Consider the following 23,491-nt stretch of genomic DNA (forward strand, 5'->3'; position numbering starts at 1 on the left):
TCTCTCTCTCTCTCTCTCTCTCTCTCTCTCTCTCTCTCTCTCTCTCTCTCTCGTCTCCCGCTTTTTCGTGTCTTTAACTATTTGCTATTTTTCCACTAGTTCAAGGAAAGCCATAGTTATTAGTGACATAAAAAATTCTCATTTGTGCTCAGTGATCCACTTGGTTTCTTTTCCTTCATATGGTGCTGTGTGACACACATATTCTAAGTACCAAGTGACAGGGTACTTGCCATGTTTACACAATGAATTGTGCAAATATTTTGTCAAATTGTGATGGCCATTCAGAATGAAAAAAAAAAAAAACTTCCTGTGGACACTCATGAATTCCCCTTGTATTACCACCAACAGTCTGTACAACATTCTTTCTATGTATGTACTATGTGAGTCTGGATTGGATTTGTTAAAAATATGTTTAGGCAATTCAGAATGAATCTACGCTTCTAGAAGACAAAGACTCCTTTTCATCAGATGATAGTCAATCACAATTGGCTGTTCACAGAATAGTCATCCCTGTTCATTATAATGTTATTTTTTTACTGAAATAAACAAATCAAATTGGTTTTCCATAAGATCATTTGTTCAGTTACCATCACAAAATATCTGTTTACTAAATAGTTCTGCAGAGTCTCCTGTTTTAAGACCCTGTGTGGATTAATATTTTATATTACATATATATGTGGAATGAGCACATTTTATTAAACATAAACATGCACATGTATATTATATGTGCATATATACCAACTTAAATGACAGTTAAGCCATGGCATGGGGGCAACCTGCACTGGAGCACACAGGAGGAAAACACTGCTTGGGAGTGAGATACACCGGAGTGTGTGCTCATATCTCTGGGCCCTATCGTTTGAACAAGTTTTAATAAGAAAAAGCCCAGGGAAGGTATTTCCAGGTTGGAACACTAAGGGGACAGGCAAAGCAAGACCTACTGCCATTGGATTCAGGAAGTCATGGAATCTACATAGAAGATTAAATGGGAAGAAAGTTGTAGGACATTAGACTGAAAAGGCAGTCCAGGAAGAAGTAGTTTCAGATAATAGGAGTAAATCTCCAGAGGACAACTTTAAATCTCTTAGTAAGTCAAAGACAGGAATCTGCCCCCTTTGCTTATACAATCATATATTTATATCAGATTTCATCACTAATTCCAAAGGCCAATGGAAATGCTTTACCTGGGGAGGAAATTTGCCAGCATTGAAAATTAGAGAAGGACCTCAGAAGCTCTTGGATGTCAGTAATAGAAACCAGAGTGCTATGGATACACAATTTGCATGAAATACCCTCAGGTACTTCGAAAGAGGTTGTTCTGTGACCATTAGGGTTAAAACTCAATGTAAAAAAGAAGATGAAAGTCATCTGTCAGCTCTGCAGGAGGTTTTCCCTGTTAGGCAGGGACACAGAAAGGACAGGGAGGACATGAGTGCAGCTGTGAGATGTAGGGTGTGTGTCCTGGGAGCAGGGACCAGTGGAGCTGCCCTGAATAGCTCTCAGATGTGCTCCTTTGTCAACGACCTCATCTCAGAGAGCTCAGATGTAAACCAAATATAACAAGGCAAACTTTTTAACACTGACAGGAACAAACGATCGGACCAAAAGAACCACTATCCTGAGAGAAACCATTCTCCCTCAGGGGGTGGTTCTTTTTAATAGAAATAAATGCAGGAACCATTTCATTAGCTTTGCAGATGACAGCAGAGAGTAGGATAGGGATCAAACCCTGTCAGAGAAGACTGGTGTCCCCAGGGCTCAAGGGACAAGAGAAATGTGGGCACAGAGCTGAGGTACACATATTTTTTCTAAAGATTCAAAGACCCTAAGTCCATGCCATGCTTCCTGTGAGAAAGCAGAGCACAAAGTATTCATTCCCCAGCACTTTAGAGAAGCAAAAATTTCATCCAGAAATACTGGTTAAGATGGAATTCCAATAAAACTGATTGGATAGTTGCCTGAAAGCCAGCCCCCTGTTTTCCCTTCACTAATGTAGACTAGAAGTCAAGGTCTACCAATATGAAGCATTATTTTCTAGTCTTCCAAAAAAAATTCCACAGTATGAAGTGCCAAATTATTATATTTTGGAAAAACTGCCATTTGCAGCATATGGGTAAATAATTACAAACTCAAAAACTGATGTTAACTCCATCATCTGCACTGCATACGTTTGTTAGGATCAACATTGATATGTATTTATTTTAATCTTTCAGCACCACTGTATAAATATAGCCTGTCAATGTTATGACACACTTTATGCTGAATACTAACTAAAGCCCGACCTTTAGTTTGCTGACTACATGAACCATGAATGCACCACCACGTTCCAAAGGACATAGGATGTTAAATCTCCCCTACATTCTAAAGTTTAGATGGATTTAACTTCCCCTTCAACTTGTATTCATTCCAGCCATGCAGATTCTGCACAACCCAATGGAATGTGTGAGGAAAGAGGTCAAAGAGAGTGCATTGTAGTGCAAAACACTCTAAATGAACCGCAAGTTTCCAGAAATGGATTTTACCTTTTACATTACCATTTGGGCTAATGCAGGCAATCAACTTCTGGAACTTATTCTCTTGTTTTGATAAAGTCAGGAAGGGTAAACTCAACCTATGAGTTAAAATGCAAATGTCAAGGGTCCACATTCTCTAGAAAACAAAAGTATGGGGGTCCAAAAGAAAGACCTAAAGGACTAAATTCTAATGGCTGTAGCAGAAGTGAGCCCAAGTAGAGATGAGCATCCCACATGTGTTTTGTTACTTTGGGGCCACTCTGAGTTAGCTGATTCTAGTTTGCTCTTTGTCTGAAATCCTATGGGCCACAGACTGTACCTTTCTGAGTCCCTGGCTCATGGATTCTGCTGGTAACATAGAAACAGATTTGTCCTGCAAAAAGCTCATGTCCAATACTGAGATAATATGCTATATTCAGAAATATAAATTCAATTTTGAGATAGAATAATGCTTGGCTTAAATCGAAGAAAGCAATGACCTGATGTGATAGGCAGAGTCTAGCTAAAGTAGGAGCATTTGAGTAGGAACATATGTTAGATTCCACATAGGCTTTTGGGGACCATTCATCTCATATTCTACTCGATGTCAGTTATATATTGCCACAATAATCTGAGTAAACAATTTTTCCTAACACTCGGTGGCTTAAAAATGATTTCTTTTCAGCCTTCAGGTGGATGATTAAGGCTGGACTAAGTTGCGCATTCTCCTGGTCTTAGCTGGGCTCACTGACAGGTCTGCCGGTCAGTTAGCCATGAATTAGCTGATCCAAGATGGCTTTGGCTGGGCCAACCCAGCTGATTCAGCTCTGCTCCATTGCTCTCAACTCTGTTCAGACATGTTCTCACGGCAAAGCAGAACTGGAAGAGAAATCAATGTGTAAGAACTTTTCAAGTTTCTACAAGAGTCATACCTGGTAACATTCTTCTGTTCTAAGCAAGACACTAGTTTAATTCAGAACGTGGATAGGGAAGTAGGCTCTACCTATGTCAGGAAAGGCACAGCACAGTGGCAAGACAAAAAGAGCACTTACAGGACTCCCTGAGGTGACATCCACCCATCACAAGATTCCTGCTAGGTGCTGGATTCCAGGCTTCCTAAGATGACAGCTAATCTAAAAGACAAGGACAGAGGAATCAGAGGGGGCTCATTCCTTAATACATCACTTACTTACACCCCACCACCAGCACAGGCATGGCATGCTTTGTCTTTAACTTCCTGATTCAGGGCTTACCTTCTAAGTGTGAGGTACTGGTTGCACTTTGAAGTAAATTGGAGAAAAAAAAAGAAATAAGGCATAAACAGAAGGGAAATATATCTATACAAATAGATTTGTTAGAACAAACTTTAGAAAACCATTTCATGTAATGAAAACTACATAAAGTATATTCATTGAGAATAAGTAATGTGCCAAGCACTGTACTAAGTACTTTCACATAGATTATCTCAGTTCTTTCTCTCTCTCACAGGCACATTAAAATTAGAAAGATTCTATTATCACATGATCCTTCCAATTTTCCTCTTAAGGAAACTGAGACTTATAGAGTTTATATAACAAGTAAACACCTTAACTGGAAACCCAGCAGTTTGAATTCAGAACCCATTAGTTGTAATGGACAAGTAAGTAATGTACATATAATTGAGTTACCCCCATAATGTTCTAAACCCTGCCCTGAAGAAAAAAGTATGCTTAAAAGCCATCACCAGAGACTAACTCTTTATTATACACTTTTCTTAAAAGTAAATGCCAAGACCCATGAACACTTTCTATAAATGAATAATGCAGTGACAACCTCAAAAATGTATAGAGTGGTGTCACGGAAAGTCTGCTTTCCTAGCAAGTTTATGTTTGAATCAGTAATTCATTTACATAGACTGTGTGTCAATCCCCCTGATTAGTGGCACTGCATATTTTAGAACTTGGCATATGCATTCTTTCATAAGACACATTTTACAGCAGCCTCCATTGTCTATGAAGAAAGTATGTCAGTGATATAGAAAGCCCAGCTTCTTTCCACACTAGTTAGGATAGACAGTCAGCCTTAATGATCACTCTGCACTCATGGATGGTGGCCAGCCCGCCATGTTGATTGTCCTTCATGTGGATGAGTTACTGATTCATTCAAAAGCATGTCTTGATCATCCACCATGCCATACACTGTGCTAAGTATTGGATACGATAAGGAACAAGGCAAACTCACAGTCAAAACAGATAAAAAATTAGTAAATGAATAACCTGGAATATTTATAAATTAAAATAAGACTTATAGGAACAATCCATACTAGATGCTTGTACCTATATGTCTGTAACTTCACTTTATTAGAATAGTTAGGGAAGGCCTTTTCCTAGCGAAAGTATTGGGCTCACTCTGACACACTGAGAAGAGTGAAAACATGTGTGCAAGGAATTCTCTTCGGTAACATGCCCAGGGAATGTAGGATCCAGATTGTCCAAATGTCCTGAAAGGAAGCAAGTTTTCTGCTTTATTATTGAAACATAAGAGCCCTCTTTCCTGCTTTGGCACATAGACTCAGTCAAGATGAATTGTGTTCTGGTTCATCAGGGACCCACAACACCCAGGGCCATTGATCTTAGGCTTCGTGATATCACCAGGTTCCAAGGAACCTTGAAAGGTCAGTAAACCTCCTCCTGCGCAGTGTGTGACTCTGGCATAGAATGAAAGGCCTGGCAGAGATGAGCAGGGGCTTGTCCTAAACCAGGGCATGGGAGTTCTCAGGGTTTCTAAAATCAATTTTAACATAGGTTTTTTAAAAAGTAGCTTCTTGCTCCTAAAATTTGTGAACTTTTTTTTAAGTTAGTAAAAATTCTAGTTATTTGAGTTTGGCTTAATTTGATAAATGTGCTTTAAAACTGAATGTAGGCACTGATCAAATTCTTAACATTATTGTTTACCAGTAACTAAAAGTTTTGTTTGTTTCTTTTTGTAGATGTTGCTCTCATATTTTGTTTTTGTTTTCACATTGATCCAAACACTTATCAAACTCTATCATAACTTTCCCCTGACTTTCTCATTCGCTACAGTATAAAAACATTCGTACTCAGTACTAAAAGGACACCAATCATTTGAGAAGCTAAAGAAAAAATAGCAGGAAACATTTTCTTCAATTTTTCCTCTTCACCAAAGTTTTAATTGACCTTTAGGCTATATTTAAATTTTATCTATTTTTATTTAGTGCCCTAATATTCTAACTTGTGCAATTTATCTTTGCTTAAATCTGTATAATTTAACAAATGAGTTTTAGTGGAGAATGATGCTGTCTGGCAAAAAACCCACACACAAACGAACAAGAAACGTAATAGGCTGAATGTCATCTATGAGCCACATGCAGGCTGTTGGGGAGAAGACAAGCATGCCACTTTGGATTGCTGCTCCTGGTACCTCCACATCCCCTCAAATCCTGCTTACCCTGTTCTCTGCCCTCAGATACTCACCGGCAGGGAAAGAATTCTGGTTGGTTCTGCTGATTGGAGGTATTGACAGGAGATGACGGGGAAGGAACAGGAAGACAGGATTCTTTACCTCATAAGCATATTATTAATTTTTTTCAATTTATTTTCCCCTTTTCTTGAAGTCTCTTGACAATTGCTGTACTGTAAAGTTAAAACAATTGCAAGTTATGGTGGCAAATTATTTATATTTTCAATTTCTTTTCCTGGAAATTCCCTTATGTGATTCTCCAAATAGCTGTAACACTGGTCAAATACTTATCACTAGCTTCATGTTATGGTCTAGAAAACTGAGACTTAGAGTGATTAAATCATTGGACTAAAGCTGACACACAGATTCAGGATCCAATAAATATATGATTCTTTATTCAGGGCTCTCTTCCTTAAACCATGCTACCAAGGCAAACTGTAAACATTTAAAGAACATCTCACCATGACTACAACATAAGATCCATAAATTTTGTTTATGAGGGATCCAAATCAGAGATCTTCAAACTATGGCCCATACCCTAAATATGCCAGTTTGGTAAACAAAATTTCATTGGGATGAAGCTTCACCTCTTCATTTGCTTTTGGTCTGTGGCTACTCTGGCTACCCTTTGAGTAAATTGACTGCAGGATCCACAAAGCCTGAACTATTTATCACTTAGTCCTCCCAGAAAACATTTACTGAACTTTGATCTAAACAAATAAGAAAGACCAAAGTTTTCTGTCAGTTACCCAGCTACAGTGCTCAAACTAAGTAGCACGTCAGTGTCCAAAGCTCTTCCCAAGTTATAGAGGAAAGATTCAACCATGTTAAGCCTTATTTTATAAATAGAATAAATAGAATCCATAAACGGTGTTTCAGGTAACTTCAAGTTCACCAGAATATTAAATTAATCATAATATGCCACTCTGTGATTAATCCAGAAAATAAAAGCATACCTTGTCTAGCTAGATTATTTATTTAAAATGTCCTTTTAAAAGATATTATGAAAAAAATGATTCTAAAGAGAATATAGAAACAAAAGCACTTTGATTTTTTTTTCCTATAGCCATAAAATATACCAAGTAAAATGTGGGACACTGAGCTCAAGTGCCAGGACTTGCTAAATTGAAAACTGATTTTAATTTAGGAAAAAGTTAAAACTAATTTAGATGGCATTTTGCAGAAGAAATGTTAATGCACAATTACTCAATTATTTGTTCCATGTTTATTAGGACAAAAGACCCACCCAGGAATAAATAAACACAGTGGTTTATTCCTATGTACAACTTATCTTTCATTCGTGTTTTCTCTTAAAATTACTATTATTTAAAACTTTTTGAATTAGTGAAAATAAATAACAGAGAAGTTAGAGGTTTACTTCTTACTGTGAGGTTCCTGGAATCCAGGGATTATGATGAACAGTCAACTTTCTACGAGGCCCATTTCCACCCAGCAGGGCCATGAATCATATAGCCCACCCTCCCCCTACAGAAAGGTGCATAGGCTATCCCCCTGGCCAGCTAGAATGATTCACTTCCCCGGATGTGGGGGATTTATTCTTGGGTGGGTCTTTTGTCCAAGCAAAGCCAAGTAAGCATGAGTCTTTTGAGGGAATGGGTGTCAATATTGATAGGATAAGAGTTTATTATATTCTGAGTTATGACTTAAAGACCTTATATGCCTGAAATATCTGCTGATTATTTTCAAAATGTAAGAAAAGTCTACCTGAGAATGGAGTCAACTCAAAAGTAAATGGAGAAGAAAGAGAGAGAGTAAGAAGAGAGAAAAAGCCTCCTAATATCTAAGTATCTGATCAATGAAAGAATGGAAATTAGCTAGCCCCTATATTTCCTATGTATGTGATCACAATCTTTCCCTTTCACGTTATTTTTGATAACTGTGTTTGAATAGGGATTTGTGATCTACAACTAAAAGTACCTTGAAAGATACAAGGTGCAAAGGCAAGTCTATCAATAGAAACATTCATTGAACAATTATATACCAATGGCAATTATGAACAAAGTCTGAAAACTAGACTCTTCCAGTAGAGTGAGGTAAGTGCCTCAGGAAGGGAACAGAAGGAGGGATGCCAACCGGGCAGAGGGAGCAAGCTGATCAGAGAATAACGTGATCCATACTGAATGACACAATATCAAAAGGGTAGATGTGGTCAATTATTCAAAAATAGTTATTCTTCTGGTTTGGATATGAGGTGTCTCCTAAAATCTCATGTGTGAGACAATGCAAGAAGGTTCTAAGAAGAAACAATCAGAGCAGCAAAGCCTTAATCCAATCAGTGAATTACTCACCCGATGGGATTAATCAAAGGGGAACTGAGGGCAGGTGGGGTGTGGCTGGTGGAGGTGGGGCACTGGGAGCATGGCTTTGAGGTATGTATTCGTATCTGGCAACTGGAGATACCCTCTCCTTTCTGCTTCATGATCATCTTGTAAGCTCCTTCCCTCTGCCACACTCTTCTGCCATGTTGTTCTGTTTCACCTCCAGTCCTGAGGAATGGAGCTAGCTGTCTATGGACTAAGACTTCTGAATCTGTGTGCCCTTAAATAAATTCTTCCTTCTCTACAATTGTTCTGGATTGATCTTATAGTCACAGCCATGAAAAAGCTGACTAAAACAGTTATCAATGCCCATTCTGTGTTCTTGGCACAGGAAGAGACAATGGAGGACAAAATAAGACATTGTCCCTTCCCTCAGGGAGTCTACAAAGAAAGACAGTTGTCAATTAATATCACAAAAATAAATTCAGTTGATAATCTAGAAAGGAAAAGTATGTGATGCTATAAAAAACAGGGGACCAAGTGTTGACCTAGTTTGGGAGGTCAGAAAAGATTTGCATGAGGAAGTATTTTAACCATTGGCCAGGTACAGATGAGTGGGAAGAGCATTTGGTGTAGCACATTGGAAGAAGGAGACTATTTCTAAAACTCTGAGTCAAAATTGGAGGTAGAAAGAGCAATCATCCTCCTAGCTATCCTGGATGTAATAATCTGGGAATATCCTAGTCTGTACCTACTGCCCATGGGTAATTGTGAATAGTGCCCTCTTTTATAAAAAATACTCCAATTTGAATATTAAATTCAATAGACTTCTTGAACACAAACTAAATTAACCTAATTTCAATGTGGTATCCTAGATTGGATTCCAGAATGTAAAAAAAAAAAAAAAAATGACATTAATGGAAATACTGTTAAAATCCTAGTAAATAGTTTTGTTAGTAGCAATTCATCAAGGCCATTTTTATTTTTTTTAGTTTTGACATATGTGCCCAATAATGTATGATATGAATATTAAGGGAAACTAAAATAAGGGTATCCTGCAATCATTGGTGTCATTCAGCTTTCTGCTACTATAACGAATACCTGAAATAATCAGTTTATCAGGAGAAAAGGTTTAGTCTCCTGGTTGCAGAGGTTTCAGTCTATGATTGACTGGACTTATTGCTTGGAGCCCTTGCTGCAGTAAAGACATCAGGGGGGAAATGTGCTGCACAGGAAGCTGCTCACCTCATAACAGCTGGAAAGCAGAAAGAGGAAGAGACCAGTATGTCACAGTCCCCTTGGAGAGCAGCCCCTCTCCCAGAATGACCTAAAATCTCTCACTGCATCCAACCTCTTAAATCTTCCATCACCACCCAATGGCCCAAAGCTGAGGACCAAGCCTTTAACACATGGACCTGTAGGGGACATTTAAGATTCTTAATGCTGGTCAAGCCATAGCATTACCTATCCTTTCTTTGCAGCTTCTTTGCTAATCTAATCTTAGCTTTCTATTCTCCTTAGGATAAAAGCAAAACTCCTTATTTTTTTTTTTTTGCTAGAGTCAGCCTACCTTTTTAATGAACATGAAGTACTTAGAGATTTACAGAGAAGTTGCAAATGGTTTTTCAATGGATGAATGCATGTATTGGTAGACTTGTCTTTGTATCTGTCTTCATCAGGACTCTCTTCGTTGTTAAGTGACATAATCCTATTCAAACTAATAAGGCTCCTTTGCAGCCCCTAATTATGGCCCAGCCCCACTCATCCCTCTACCATGAAAGGCAGCAGACCTACCAGGAGGAAGTTATGTGAGCAGAGGCACAGCCTCAAGGTTGAGAGAACATGGAAACCTCCCCACTTTCAGGGAAAGATCCCAGAAGCGTGTGTGGTACATAGTTGACATTCAGTAACCATTAAGAAAAAGAAGGAATTAATGAAGTGAACATCAACTCCTTCACCTGTGAAATCAGCCTAATCCAAAAATAATAAGACTGGGCTTAAGTTAACACTGTGGTGCTTACTTCAGGGCTAGCTCATAACAAGCACTAGAGAGACCTTAGTCATGTTCAAGTTGGGGAGCCCTAGGAAAAACATATGTCATTAATATTAATTTCTCTACACTGACCAACAACCAAATTCTATATTGGCACATGTAGCATGTGATAATTTCCTTCCTGTGTACCAGGCCATGAGTGTTTTATTCACCACCATGCCTCAACTACCCAGATTCCAGAGAATATGGAGATGTATGATTCATTTGGTTCCTTCTCACAGCCTACAGAGTAGCTGTCTTCAGGAAGGTGACCTCTGTGGGTCTTTATTTTTGTCTTCCTTGGCTGGGGCTGTGTATTCCTCTTCAATGATACTGAAAGTAAGTGGAAAGCCATTGGGTGCCTCTGTCTCCAAATGGAATTCACTTACTTCAATGTCACGGTCTGTCACAACCAAACTGTGCCTTATAAGAGCCATAAGTTTCTCCAAACACTGGGAATGAATGAACTACCCTTTGGGTGGATTGTGCAAGGAGGAAAAAAAAAAAAAAGAACTGCTTGTCCAGGAACAGTCACGGTCAGAAGCAGCAGACGCAGCTGTGGGTGGCTTTCAGTGACTTGGCTTAGATGGTGAGGAAGACCCAGAGGCATAAATTCAGAGGCTGGTTTGAGACCAGTTAAGACTTTGAAGGGAAACCCTGTGGAAGGAAATGGCCGTGATTTGTCACTGCCTGGTAGGAATATGAGTCAGGCTCCTTGGAAGCTGAAACTGTGCTTAATTTACCTGTCAAATTGCCTGATGGATTTGTCCATAGAGTTTTTAAATAGAAGATAAAGTTCTTCATTCCGTGGAGCCTTATCCTTCAGTAGGGAACATATAGTCACTTGCCTAGATCAACGTGGCTAATTCAGGGCTCTTCAGCCCCACCTGAGCATGCTCTCTGTGCCATGTACATAGAACTATTTGAATGGCATTTAGGAGACTGCCCGTTGTGTGCTCAGTTTATTTTCCAGCCAAGGCTCCCAGGAGCCAGGTCAGCTGCCCTCTCTAGTTGTGGTGTTCTTCTGTGCCTCATGGCAGCAGCCTCAGGCCACCCACGGGACGTAGCCAGATGCAGAGACTCCACAGAACTCAGGGAACAGCAGAGCTTAGACTGGTGCAATGCTCAACCCCCACCAAAATGTTCACTATACTTTGTCCTTCTTGGGCCAGTTCCCTGGGGCGGGGGGCGGGGCTCTGTATGGCATGATACCTTTCATTAGAAAGCAGGCTTTGGGACAGAGGGACAGAGACAGGACAGAGTCCTGGTCTTCCTTCACCCCTTCCCCATGGAAGATAAGGGAGAAGTAACATTTAACACCTCTAAGTGCACAATACATTGATTCTCAACACTTGGACTATGACTTTGAACAAAGACTGAAGAATCTAGTGTGAAGTCACTAAAAATTTTAAACATGCCTGTTTGGTTTGTGATTTTACAGTAACTGTGAATGTAAGTACTCATAAAAATTTATATGAATTCAGCAATGATGCATAATTCTTCTGCTCAGCAATGATGCATAATTCTATTGGTTCCAGAAGGTAAACTGGATGCAGAAATTTGCTCATTTAATATTATATTAAGTTTGACTCTTTAAAAAAAAAAAACTGCCTATTTTCCCAACAATGGAAACAACTGAATTAGTTTCTTCTGGAGAAAAACAAATGGCATACAAAATATTTTTATATTCAAATAAGTGGCATGTAATCGTTATACAAGATCTATGTTGATAGAAAATTGGAAGTCTTTTTTATCCTCTTTAAGGAATATATATGTAGATAAAGAGGATTATCTGCAGTTTGCATTTTAACATTCTATTTCAATTAAAAATGTCCTAAATATTTTTTTTTAATGATAAGAAGTTGAGCAAGGTGGAGCTCACCTGTAATCAGCATACCTATAGACTCCCTCCCTCTGGAGGCTGAGGCAGGAGGATTCAAGTTCAAGGTTAGTCTGGGCAACTTAGCAAGACCCTATTGCCCAATAAAAGATAAAAAGGACTAAGCATGTAGCTCATTGGTAAAGAGCCCTTGGGTTCAATTCCCAGTACAAAATAAATAAACAAATAAAGATAGAAGTCTCTAAAAAAATAATATTATTCCCAAATGTTGGTAATATGGAGTAACTATATAGTTGTTATATAGCTGTTGCTTTTCATTTTAGCAAAATTCTTGATTTATTTTTAGGCAGTTACTATCACTAAGTACTTTTTTTTTTCTCTTTCACATTTTAAAATAAGATGTGTCAGTTTTGTGAAATATAATGTTCTTCCGGAAAGTATGCACATCGTTAGTGTGTGAGGTAAGGCTCAATGGAATCTCACAAAGTAACACATCTGCTCCTGTCACTCAACTCAAGACGCCCGCTGTTACCACACAGGTCCTTTTATTCTCTCTGAGTCAGCATCACCCAATGGCAATCCCTCCTCAGAAACACTCATTCTTCTTTTTAAAACAGATTTGTCTATTTTGACAAGGAATTCTGCTGTGTATTTATGTCTGCCTTGCTCATTAAGCACGGTGTTTGTGATATTCATCCATGTTGTCACATGTACCAGTGTTTTGTGGAATTTTTCTGGCACCTAGCATTTAATTTTATAAATACAAGATGATTTATTAATCTCCCTCAATGGATATTTGGGTTCTCATCAGTTTTATTGGCTACTACCCACGATGTGATGGCATTTCATAAGCATATATTTTGGTGAGCTTTCAGGAAGGTTCTGTTGTATGTATGCCAGAAGTGCCAGAAGTGCAATTGGTAGGTCATGGAGTGGGTGTGGGGTTTTAGCAGATACTGCCAAACTCTTCCCAGGTGAATGAACCAAGTAACACTCATATCAATGGTATATGAGATATTGCTTAATTCTATTCTTGCCAAAATTTTGCATTTCCAGTTGATTTGGATATATGTATATGATATCACATTCTGGATTTAATTTCCTTTTTCCACATGACAAACTTAAACATTGAACACATAGTTGTATTCTAGGCTATTTGGATATATTCTTCTGATTAGTCTCTTTATCTGTGATCTAGGATTTCAGCTGGATTTGTAGGCATTCTCAATATATCCAAGAGATAAGTATTTGGCTAGTTATAACTATTATAATATTTGCCTTTAATAAGTCCTACTATTTTTTTTAAAAAAGGTTCTAAAAACATAAATATATATTCTTTTTAAAAATATTTCTCCCCCAAATTTACTAATCTGGGAAGTAGCAAAGTCAGAATTCAAACCCATCTCTCTGTCTTATTCTTTGTTATTTTATTTGTTCTTTTTAGTAATACATGACAGTAGAATATATTTTGGCTTATTTGTAAACATATATTCTGAATAAAAAATAATTATTGTCACATGTAAGTCATGAACCAAGAGTATATAAGGACAAATTTAAAAACATCTGTGCATGTATTTTCTTACTTTGAAGCTGAGAGAGCCAAAAAGCAATGATATCCCAGGAGCAACAAGCATACTCAGGGCCAGGGTCTTGATTTCTAATCTCCTTCTTCTGTTAAATGAACCAGAGATCCTAGAGAAGTGTCCAAATCTAGGGCAGAACTGGGGAACACACAGGAATAGCCTGGAGTAGTACTTTATTGTCCAGGAAGTAGGAAGCTTCTAAGGTTTGGATTGGGTTGATTTTACTCCTCTAGGGTTCAAGTGGTGACAGTTAATCCCCTTTGTGAGTTATTAAGAGGGTGGACATTTAATCCAAATATGGTCTTTAGAGGTAGGGCCATAGGGAGGAATTAGAATTTTAAAAGCTTTTATGGGTAGAGTCCCCATGATTAAATCCTGGCAGCCTTTGTAAGAGGAAAGAGATGACAACACACACATAAAACACACACACCCTTCCTATCTCTCACCATATGATGCTCTGCACCACTTGGACCATCACCAGGTGTAGCACTTCAAATCTGGACCAGAACCATGAGCTAAAATAATCTATTTTCTTTGTAAAGTTATCCAGCCTTTAGTATTTCATTCTAGCAATGAAATCAGACTAATGTAGAAGTGTCTTACACACACACACACACACACACACACACCATGTTGAACATATCTCAAAGGGATATCCAAAGCCAAATTGACAATGCTCCCAATGGCTCAAACTGTATCAATTTGAGCAATAAATAAGTGATAGAGTATCAGATTATAATCCAAAGTATAAATTACACATGAGATGAGTCCATTCTGATGCTAACATATGATCAGAGAAGTAAATAAAGGAAAAGAGATGTTTCTCAAGCAGAAAAGGTTGAAATAGCTTATGTCAGTACTTTGTCATTAAGAGGGGAAGCATAACTCCTCACTTCTTAAGTATGAACTGAGCACAGTGACATCCTTGTGAAGAATATGTTTTGCAAAGCAGGAAAAAAGTCAAAAGTAATATTATAGTCGAGAATTCTAACAAATACTACTTCTGTCAAGTGATCAAGGTCAATAGCAACAGGGATAAATTATATTGAGGGCATGTGTCCTTAGTATGAAGTGACAAGAATGGCCTTTTACCTGTCTGGGTTTAACACCAGAACACACGACCTCAGCCTCGTCATGAGAAAAACACCAGCCCAATCAAAATTGAGGGACATTCCAGAAAACTCCCAACCCACACACCCCCAAACTGACAAGATAAAAAATAAGGGAAGTCCAAAGCACTTTCATAATCAAGAAAGGCCTAGGAGATCTTTCTGCCATTCACTCATAGTTATTTTTTAAATCAATTTTTCACGTGCCTACTCCAGCAGAATAAAAGCAATAACTAAAAAAAAAAAAAAAAAAAAAAAAAAAAAAAAAAAAAAAGAAAAGAAAAACCCACAAAACAAAACATAGTAACATTAAAAATAAAATTTAAAAACAACAACAACAAAAAAGAAAAGTAAACAAAAGCCTGGGAGAGAATAGGAATAAGTGGGATGTACTATTCCATTGGGGATCTTGGGACCAAACAGAGTCTTACCTAAAAATTAGAAATTCCAAATAAAGTGTAAACTGTAGTTAACAAAAGCATGTCTATCTTGGTTCATTGGTTATGACCAATATACCATCCTAATGCAAGATATTAGCAATAGAGGGAATTTGTTCTATCTTTGTGACTTTTCTGTAAATTTAATACTATTGAACAATAAAACAGCTACTGTTTTGTTGGGCAGTCCTGGGAATTAATCCCACAGCCTTGTACATGCTAAGCAAGTGCTCTACCACAGAGCTACATCCCAGCCCTATTTTTTTTTAGTGAGGGTAGACTTCATTGAGACCCTTAAGTCAAATGAAAACTTAAAAATGGGAAGTGAGCCCAGCAGATAGTTATGGAAGAAAGAGTCTACGGAAGGGTCTGCTGTGTTCAAGGAGGAGCGAGAAAACCAGTGTACTGGCAGTGCTCAAGGTTGGGAGCTGGGGAGGGCAATGAGATAAGAGATCTGAGAGGACTCCAGCAGAGTGGGGTAGCATGTGTGGGACCTGTGGACAGACGGCCCAATGGGCCCTCCCTTGGTTTTATTTTTTTTCCACCCTACATTAGGTGAGTGGCCACAAGACAATTTTGAGCAGAGCTCATCTGACTCACTAGTAAAAGAATCCCTCTGGGGTAAGTCACTGGGGGAGGTGAGGGTGAGATTGTAGGTTGTCTCAGTAACTCAGGTGAGAGGCCTTGGTAGATGGAAGGCTTGGTCATGGAGGCAATCAGAAGCAATTGCATTCTGTAAGAAGCAGTTATATTTGAAATTAACATCTCTGTTGGATTAGCTGTGAGATATAAGAGAGAAGTAAAAAAATAATTTAGCTGGGCGCGGTGATGCACGCCTGTAATCCCAGGAGCTCAGGAGACTGACAGGAGGATCACAAGTTCAAAACCAGCCTCAGCAAATATGAGGTGCTAAGCAACTCAGTGAGACCCAGTCTCTAAATAAAATACAAAATAGGGCTGGGGATGTGTGGTTCAGTGGTTGAGTGACCCTGAACTCAATCCCCAGTACCTCCCAAACTACTACTAATAATAACTATTATTATTATTATTATTATTATTATTCAAAGAATTTGTGTTTCACATTGTATATTTATATTTTATATCATAGACGGTTTGGGTATATGTTGCATTTCCTGAATCAATAATGTTTAAGTCCCTTAATGATACACTGCAGTTATTTTCTCCACTGTTCTGCTCCATGGTTTGCTATCTCTCACGTCAGATCTTGGTTTTAGGGCTTCCTTCTGCACAGCATGTTCTCCTGCCTCTTTGTCTTGAGAGTCCAGTAAACTAACACATGGACCAAGAGCAACTTTGGCCAAAAAGGACTGAGATTTGTAGTGCAGAGAGATCTTATTTGTGAAAAATTATTCAGTTCCTAGGATGAGAAGCCACTATGATGCAAAAAAGCACGTTTTCTGCAAAATGTTTCTGAATAAAGTAAGCAGCAAAGTATTACATTTTAATTGCAGAAACTCATATATGTGTAATGTCAATAAACCATGCATGTCCATCAAACACCCAGCTGAGGCTAATAACATCCATCATTGTCTCAATAACCAAACATTATTATTATAATAATGAAACTGGTATTGTATTCCATATACTATTTTATTCTATTCCATATACTATTTTATAAAAGAAATTTAATTGTAAGAGAACATTTTGTTATACACACGTCACACACATCGTCACATGCACAAAAATGAAACTGGACTATAAACATGCATTTGGTACCATTATATTATAGTTCAAAATGTTGGTGGACTATCTGAGAAATGAAAGTCTGAATGTGACAGATGAAAAGTGATCTGAGGTAGCAGCATAAAATGTATAAAAATGTAAAAAAATCAATAAAAGAAAGATGTACAGAAGTTGTGGGAAACGTGATAAAGATCAAAAAGAAGCTGATCTTTAATAATGCCAGGTCAATCTTGGCTCTTAGCTTTTCTGCATTCCCTTAGATGGTTTGAAAAACTAAGCAACAAATTCACACTTCCGAGGGGTATTTTTAAACTGGTCGTGTTAATGCAAATAAGTTGTTTAACCTAATTGCATCTTCTTCTTTGGGGGTTTAGGAGTATTTTTAAATCTTTCATTTTTTTAAATCGTAAAGATTCAGTGACTTTATACATAAAGCATTTAGCACTGTCTGGTACTTGTTCAACAAATGGTGTCAGTTATCAATATTTATTATGATTTGTGAAATTCGGGACACTTTGGGAAGCCCCTCAAAGTCTTTCAAAACATACCACATAGACAAGAACAAATGCCTTCTAATTTTAAGACTATCCTTCCCATGAACTTCCTTCCCTGCAGGGCAGTGCAGAGACAGGCTGGCTCCTATCATCATAGGACAGTAAAGTAAGAGGCAATTATTAAGACATTGTAAACATGGTCACTATTGCTATTTTTGTAAGTTCTGATTTCACACATTTCTTTACTTCTCCTCATATCATATTTTCATGTCAAAAGCATCTCTCAACTTGCCTCTGACATTCTGAATTAGCATAAGTCATCTTTGTGAGGTCCCATGTTCCAACTGCTAATTGTCAGAGAACCACTGGACCACTTTAATAACTACACATCAGTCACCTAGCATATCTGTATTCTATTTAACATTCCATGTCTCTGCCATGCAGAATTGGGCTCCAAGGAAAAAAGAAAATCAGCCCAAATTTATGAGCTTCCAGGCCAAAGGCAGAGTGTGACAGCCTGGAGCAATCAATGCAAATCTATGTCACAGTTAGGAGGTGTTTTAATTCCAATAATAGACATCCTGTGATGGATGAATCTTTCACAGCTGTTTTCTGTGTAGCTGCTTAATGCAAGCACGCTGGCAGAGGTGGCTGCTCGCCTCAGCAAGTTGTCAATGCCAGAGTATCATGCATGGCCTGCAACAGGTGGGAAGGAGTGTGGAGGCTCTGAGTTGGGGCCTGAAGGTCGGTGTGAAGTCAGTGCATAATGTACTAAGTCAGGTTCCATCAGAGTTCTAATGACACCACCAAATGATGAATAGAGCACCAGTTGGTGGCTGACCTCATGGTGTTTCTGTCTTGCTCTTGATGTGGTCACCTAGAAAGGCTTCCCCGGTAACTATAGATGTATCCCAAAGAGAAACCTTGCCAAGAACGTCATACCATTTAACCTCGGATAATATAATCATGTCCCTGGGAGATTCTTTTTCTCTTAAAAGGATGTTCTTTGTGTGTAAATTTATTTGGAAAGTCTTTTGTTTAAAATGGAAGAAGTTGTCTAAGACTCTAGACTTTTCACCTAAGAGAAAATCGAGCACAAATTCACAGGAAACAGATACACAATTGCTCCCACTCTTGTCTGTGCTGTAAAGCTTACAGTAGCAAAGGTTAAAAAAAAAAAAAGACATCAAAGTGCTAGTCAGTGGAAGAGGGACGAAGCTGTGGCATGACTCTACTATCGGACACTGTCTTACAGTTCAGAGGGTAAAGCAATCGACACCTATCAGTACAGGCACATGCCAAAAACAGTGGCAAATTTGAAAAGGTTCAAGTTGCATGTGTGTAGACTATGACTGTATCTCTGTCTGTATGAACTTCAACATGATATACTAAAAATTATTTTATATGTTTAAGGACATATCCATATTTTAAGTCTCTAATGAAAGATAGATTGTGGGGAAAGGTTGACCAATAGATATGACAGTTAGAGATAATAATATCCTATACATTTCATAGAGCCAGAAAAAAGGATTTTGATTTTTTTTTATCATAAAGAAGTGATAAGTGTTTGAGGGAATCAATATCTTTAACCCAAATTAAAGATTGCACAACATTTATATGCATTAAAACATCATATGGTATCCCATTAATATGTACAATTTTTATATCTTTATATACCAGTTAAAAATAAATTTAATTTTCAAAAGATGGGCTGTGGATATAAATATTGGTTGTCAGTGAATAGGAAGTGGACAGAACGGGGGAAAAGAAGAAAAGGAAACGATGATCATGGGGACAATAATGACACTGTGCTAGTTATGGGGATAAGATTCAGTGAGTCAATCCAATTCTAAGGTCCAGGGCGATGGGAAAATTGATGAGTGTCTTGTGAAGAGTGCAGCTGCTGGGCCATTCCGACCACCACCCTCCTGTGCCTGCTGGTGTCTGATCGTGGAAAAGGAGCTAGTGGTGTAGACATTGTCCTGCACTCAGGTGTTGGCCTCTGAGGACACTGCCAGTAAGGACTCCAGTGTCAAGGACAATTCCGTGATATGATCACCTGTTGCTACAAACCAATCCACTCACTCACTACCCTGCCAACACTATTGACATGTCAACAGCTATTACACGAGGACCCAACCACTTCATCCCATCTGGTTCTCTTAATGCCCTCCTCTCTGGCTCCTAAACTAATAATAATAATAATAATAATAATAATAATGGGCAAAAAATGTCTCAATTTGCTTTAATTAACCTAACATAACAAATCATCCTCAAAGCAGTGTTGGTGGTTTAGCAGTGGCCTTATTCATCTCTTCAGCCATGCATATGAACAGAGGGTATTACTCTCAAATAATTCTTTCTTAAAATAGAGAAGGGCCTGTCCCTCATGTTTGAAGACGACGTTCGTTATGGTTTTGCACAAGGTAGTGTGGAAAAATGACTTTATAACTGTTATTAAAAATGTGTCTTTAACAGCTATGTTCTTGTAAAGATAAAACAGGTTTCACTGCAGGAACTTTAATGGAAATTTGTTTACCTCTAAATTAAATTGGTGAATTTGTAAAGTGAAGGAAGGATAGTACAGAATGAAAACACTTGCGGGGAGCTCCAGAGACAGCACATGGAATTCAAAAAGTCACTCTCCATCTGTAGCTTTTGAGCATTTTGGTTTGGCTTTGGGTGGCTCCGCCAGCTATTTCATGCGCTAGGTGAAGCATCCCAGTTGTGATTATTTAACATGGTGTGGATCTTGTACAGAGGACACTTTAAAAGGCAGCTTGCCCTCTGCTCATCTGTCTTAGCCAAACTGATTTCTCCCACCCTATGACTACAAATGTATTGAACTATTTCCCAAATGAGGCCAAGGAGATCCCCCTGGTAACTGGCCTAGGATTTTCCTTCAGTGGGGACTCTTGATTCATTTCATTAGTCCCTTTTGATTCTGATAAAGTATATGTAACCCCAGGTATCAGTCATTAAGACACCCACACTATCAATTCTCTGAACAAAATCAACTAGGACTATCTTTTACATCCCTCCAGGTTAATGCTAAGTCAATTCAAATCTTGATGATCTCAAATCGGGTAGGTAGAAGAATAGAATTAAGGCATGCAGAGCTGACAGGAAAGGCTTGCTGGCCACAGGGCAGGCTCATTTATAGCCTCTTATAGTAGGACGGGAATTTGTTGGAAACCAGAGCAGAACATGTACCCATTTACAGCAAGATGAAGCTTCTGAGAAATGATGAGATTGACACTGCTCACTAAAATAACAACAATAAATATATATGTATATGTATGTATATATGTATGTATATATACATATGTGTATATATGTATATATAATCATTAGTTCTGAATAGTGTTAAAATGACTAGGTCTTAATAGTAATCAAAATAAGAGTTATATAATTTAATGCTAAGGCATTTCCATTCTAAAATTATAAAATAGATTTTGACAAAAAGATTAAAATTGGGGAAATTTTTGATGAACATACAAAAAAAAAAGAAGCCAGGGGTACTTAAAACAATGATAAACACCCTCCCAAATGTATCCCAAGCTAAAATAGCTCTAGGGGGCTCAATTCTTGAACCATCCAAGTAACTTATTTCCATTGGCCATTAGCAAACAGGTAGAGGGTATTTGAAGAGCCTAAACTGTGTGCCAACTCAGAAACAAGAACTCCCTGGTCATTTCCAATTAGGCCCACAAAATGGAAAGATTGCTGAGTGGTCATAATTTGTACAGTCCTAAGACTTACCTTTTCTCAACTTCTCCAATGAAATGACTATGATTTTGTCCATATTAGCACCTTCCCATCTTCCATGTCTAGGACAGGCACGTCATGAGATAATATTAATTTTTGTTATTGCATTCATCATTACCATTTAGAAATTTTAGAATTCCTTTTGAAATATTAAATATATATAATCCCCCAATATATTTGAAGTAGGTTGGAAATGATAAACAGAGGGCATTTTGCTGAGTGCGCTAATAAGTTACAGGGTCAAATCCCCCTTATAAAAAGGAGTCAAGGATTTAGAGAGTTTGAGAAACATTCAAGAGTGGGAGGTTGTATTTAGAGGAAGCTGGGCGCTTTACAGAAGAAAGAATGAAGAAAGATAAGAGAAACATGAGGGAAGAAAGACAGGTCCATATAGGAGACTTTGTGTTCTAACTTATCTTTGCATTGGGCAGTAAGCATCTTCAGCACATTCATTCAAAAAATAACCTTTGAAAACCAACTCTTTAGGAGACACTGAGCCAGATGAGCCCAGAGTTGAATCTGATATTCCTCCTGCCTTTAAAAGAACTCTGCCCAATCACGAGAGTGAGACCTAGGCCCTAGAAAATATAGCACAGTGTACAAAGTGATAGTGTAAGACAGAAGGTTAAAATAGATGTCCCGGGGAAAGAAATTAAGACAAAACACAGGCAGAGGTTAGGACTTCAGATGAATCTGAGACTTAAACATCTCTAAAAATCAATGAGTCAGATGTTTCCAAAAAACAAGCTGAGATCTACAACTCAGAATCTTATTGTACTGATGGTTACTGCAGTAAAGGATGTTATCCCATGCAAAAGGATAATCCAAATTCTTTGACATTTTACTCTCTGTAAAGAATAGAAAGGTAAGTAAGCAAATAATTGTTGTACTACTCATGATTTTATCTTTATTTCTACCCTTAGAAAGAGAAACAGGCAAGATCTGGCATGTTCTTCCAAATAGCCACAGAATCTACGTGACTCATTCACTTACTCTCTGTAAACATACTTTCTTTTTCTTTATCTTTTTATTGATGCATTATCATTATACATAATAATTATCATTATATATAACACTGGGATTTGTTTTACCATATTTGTATACATGTAACATTATTTGACCAATCACATCCCATGGTAACTTTTCTTGCACTAATTAAATCTACTTACTTTCTAGGGTCACCAAAATACTGTATCTCCTCTTTCCAAACACATAGCACCCTGCCCTTCCAGAGAAGGGGCCAATATGGGGAACAGAACCTTATAGTAGCATTAAGCTGGTAACTTTGCCCCAAAGACACAAAGAATAATAATTCTTCTAAGAATGTTTTTAGAAATCTTACTCTATCATTTGAATTATAAAGATAATTAGATGTCACAGTGATAAATGAACTCCCATCTAAAAGAAAAATCCTAATGAAAGAGAAAAACAGATTTAAATGTGTGTGTGTATGTGTGTGTGTGTGTGTGTGTGTGTGTCCTAGCCCCATGCCCTATAGTGTGGATATCGTTTAGATGCCCTTGGCACAGCCTAATCTAATGATGCAGCCCCGAGTTAGCCCTGAGCCCCAAACACTAGTACATCCCCAAACAAGCAAAACCTAGTGTTGAATATTAATGAATTTATTGTAGGAGGAGCTACTGAATTTTCACACATCCCCTTATTTGAACTGCCTGGATTTCAGCAGAACTCTGCCCCCATCTGTCATGATATCAAATATGACTGATTCACAGATAAATAAATGATTGAAGAATTCGTCCAATTAATTTTTTGCGGGCTTCTCACACACGGCAAGGGTCAAGCCAAGCCAATGTCAGTTTGCTGCTACTGCTAGCTCTCCATTGTTCTCACAGCAGCTACACTCTTCATAATTATATATTCCCTAATGTGGTTAGGTCTAATCTATTTTGTATTTATCAGTCATGCATTCTGAACTATAATTAAAGACATGTAAGGTCATTCAGAATTATTGATAAATTCAAACTGATTATTGAGTCCTGACTTCCTCCTCCCCCACAAAAAAATATTACACGCAATGCTCTCTCTCTCTCTCACACACACACACATACACATACACACACATACACACACATTCTAATTACTAATTTGGTCATGCTCAATAAAATAAACAAATTGATTCAATAAAATTTAAGCCCCTTATTCCTCTGGATATGACCTAGATGTAGACAGTACAGGAAAGTGAGCGACTGATTATGAGACTAGCCACCCTGAGGCCTCTTACAAGGTCCCAGTTAACTGGATTCCATTTGGCTCATGCCATGGCCCTCACCTGA

At 38.0% G+C, this 23,491-nt stretch overlaps 1 long non-coding RNA gene across 1 annotated transcript; it reads right to left on the bottom strand.

The window, feature by feature from the left end:
- Positions 1-31: 31 nt before the first annotated feature.
- LOC125618355 lies at positions 32-6,103 on the bottom strand. Its single transcript, XR_007349643.1, has 3 exons — positions 5,966-6,103; positions 3,545-3,625; positions 32-3,371 (listed from the first exon to the last, which is right to left on the bottom strand). It is a non-coding gene; the product is annotated as an uncharacterized LOC125618355 (long non-coding RNA).
- Between the last annotated feature and the right edge of the window lie 17,388 nt (positions 6,104-23,491).

This window comes from Marmota marmota, unplaced genomic scaffold (genome assembly GCF_001458135.2).
Source record: "Marmota marmota marmota unplaced genomic scaffold, marMar, whole genome shotgun sequence".
Lineage (NCBI taxonomy): Eukaryota > Metazoa > Chordata > Mammalia > Rodentia > Sciuridae > Marmota > Marmota marmota.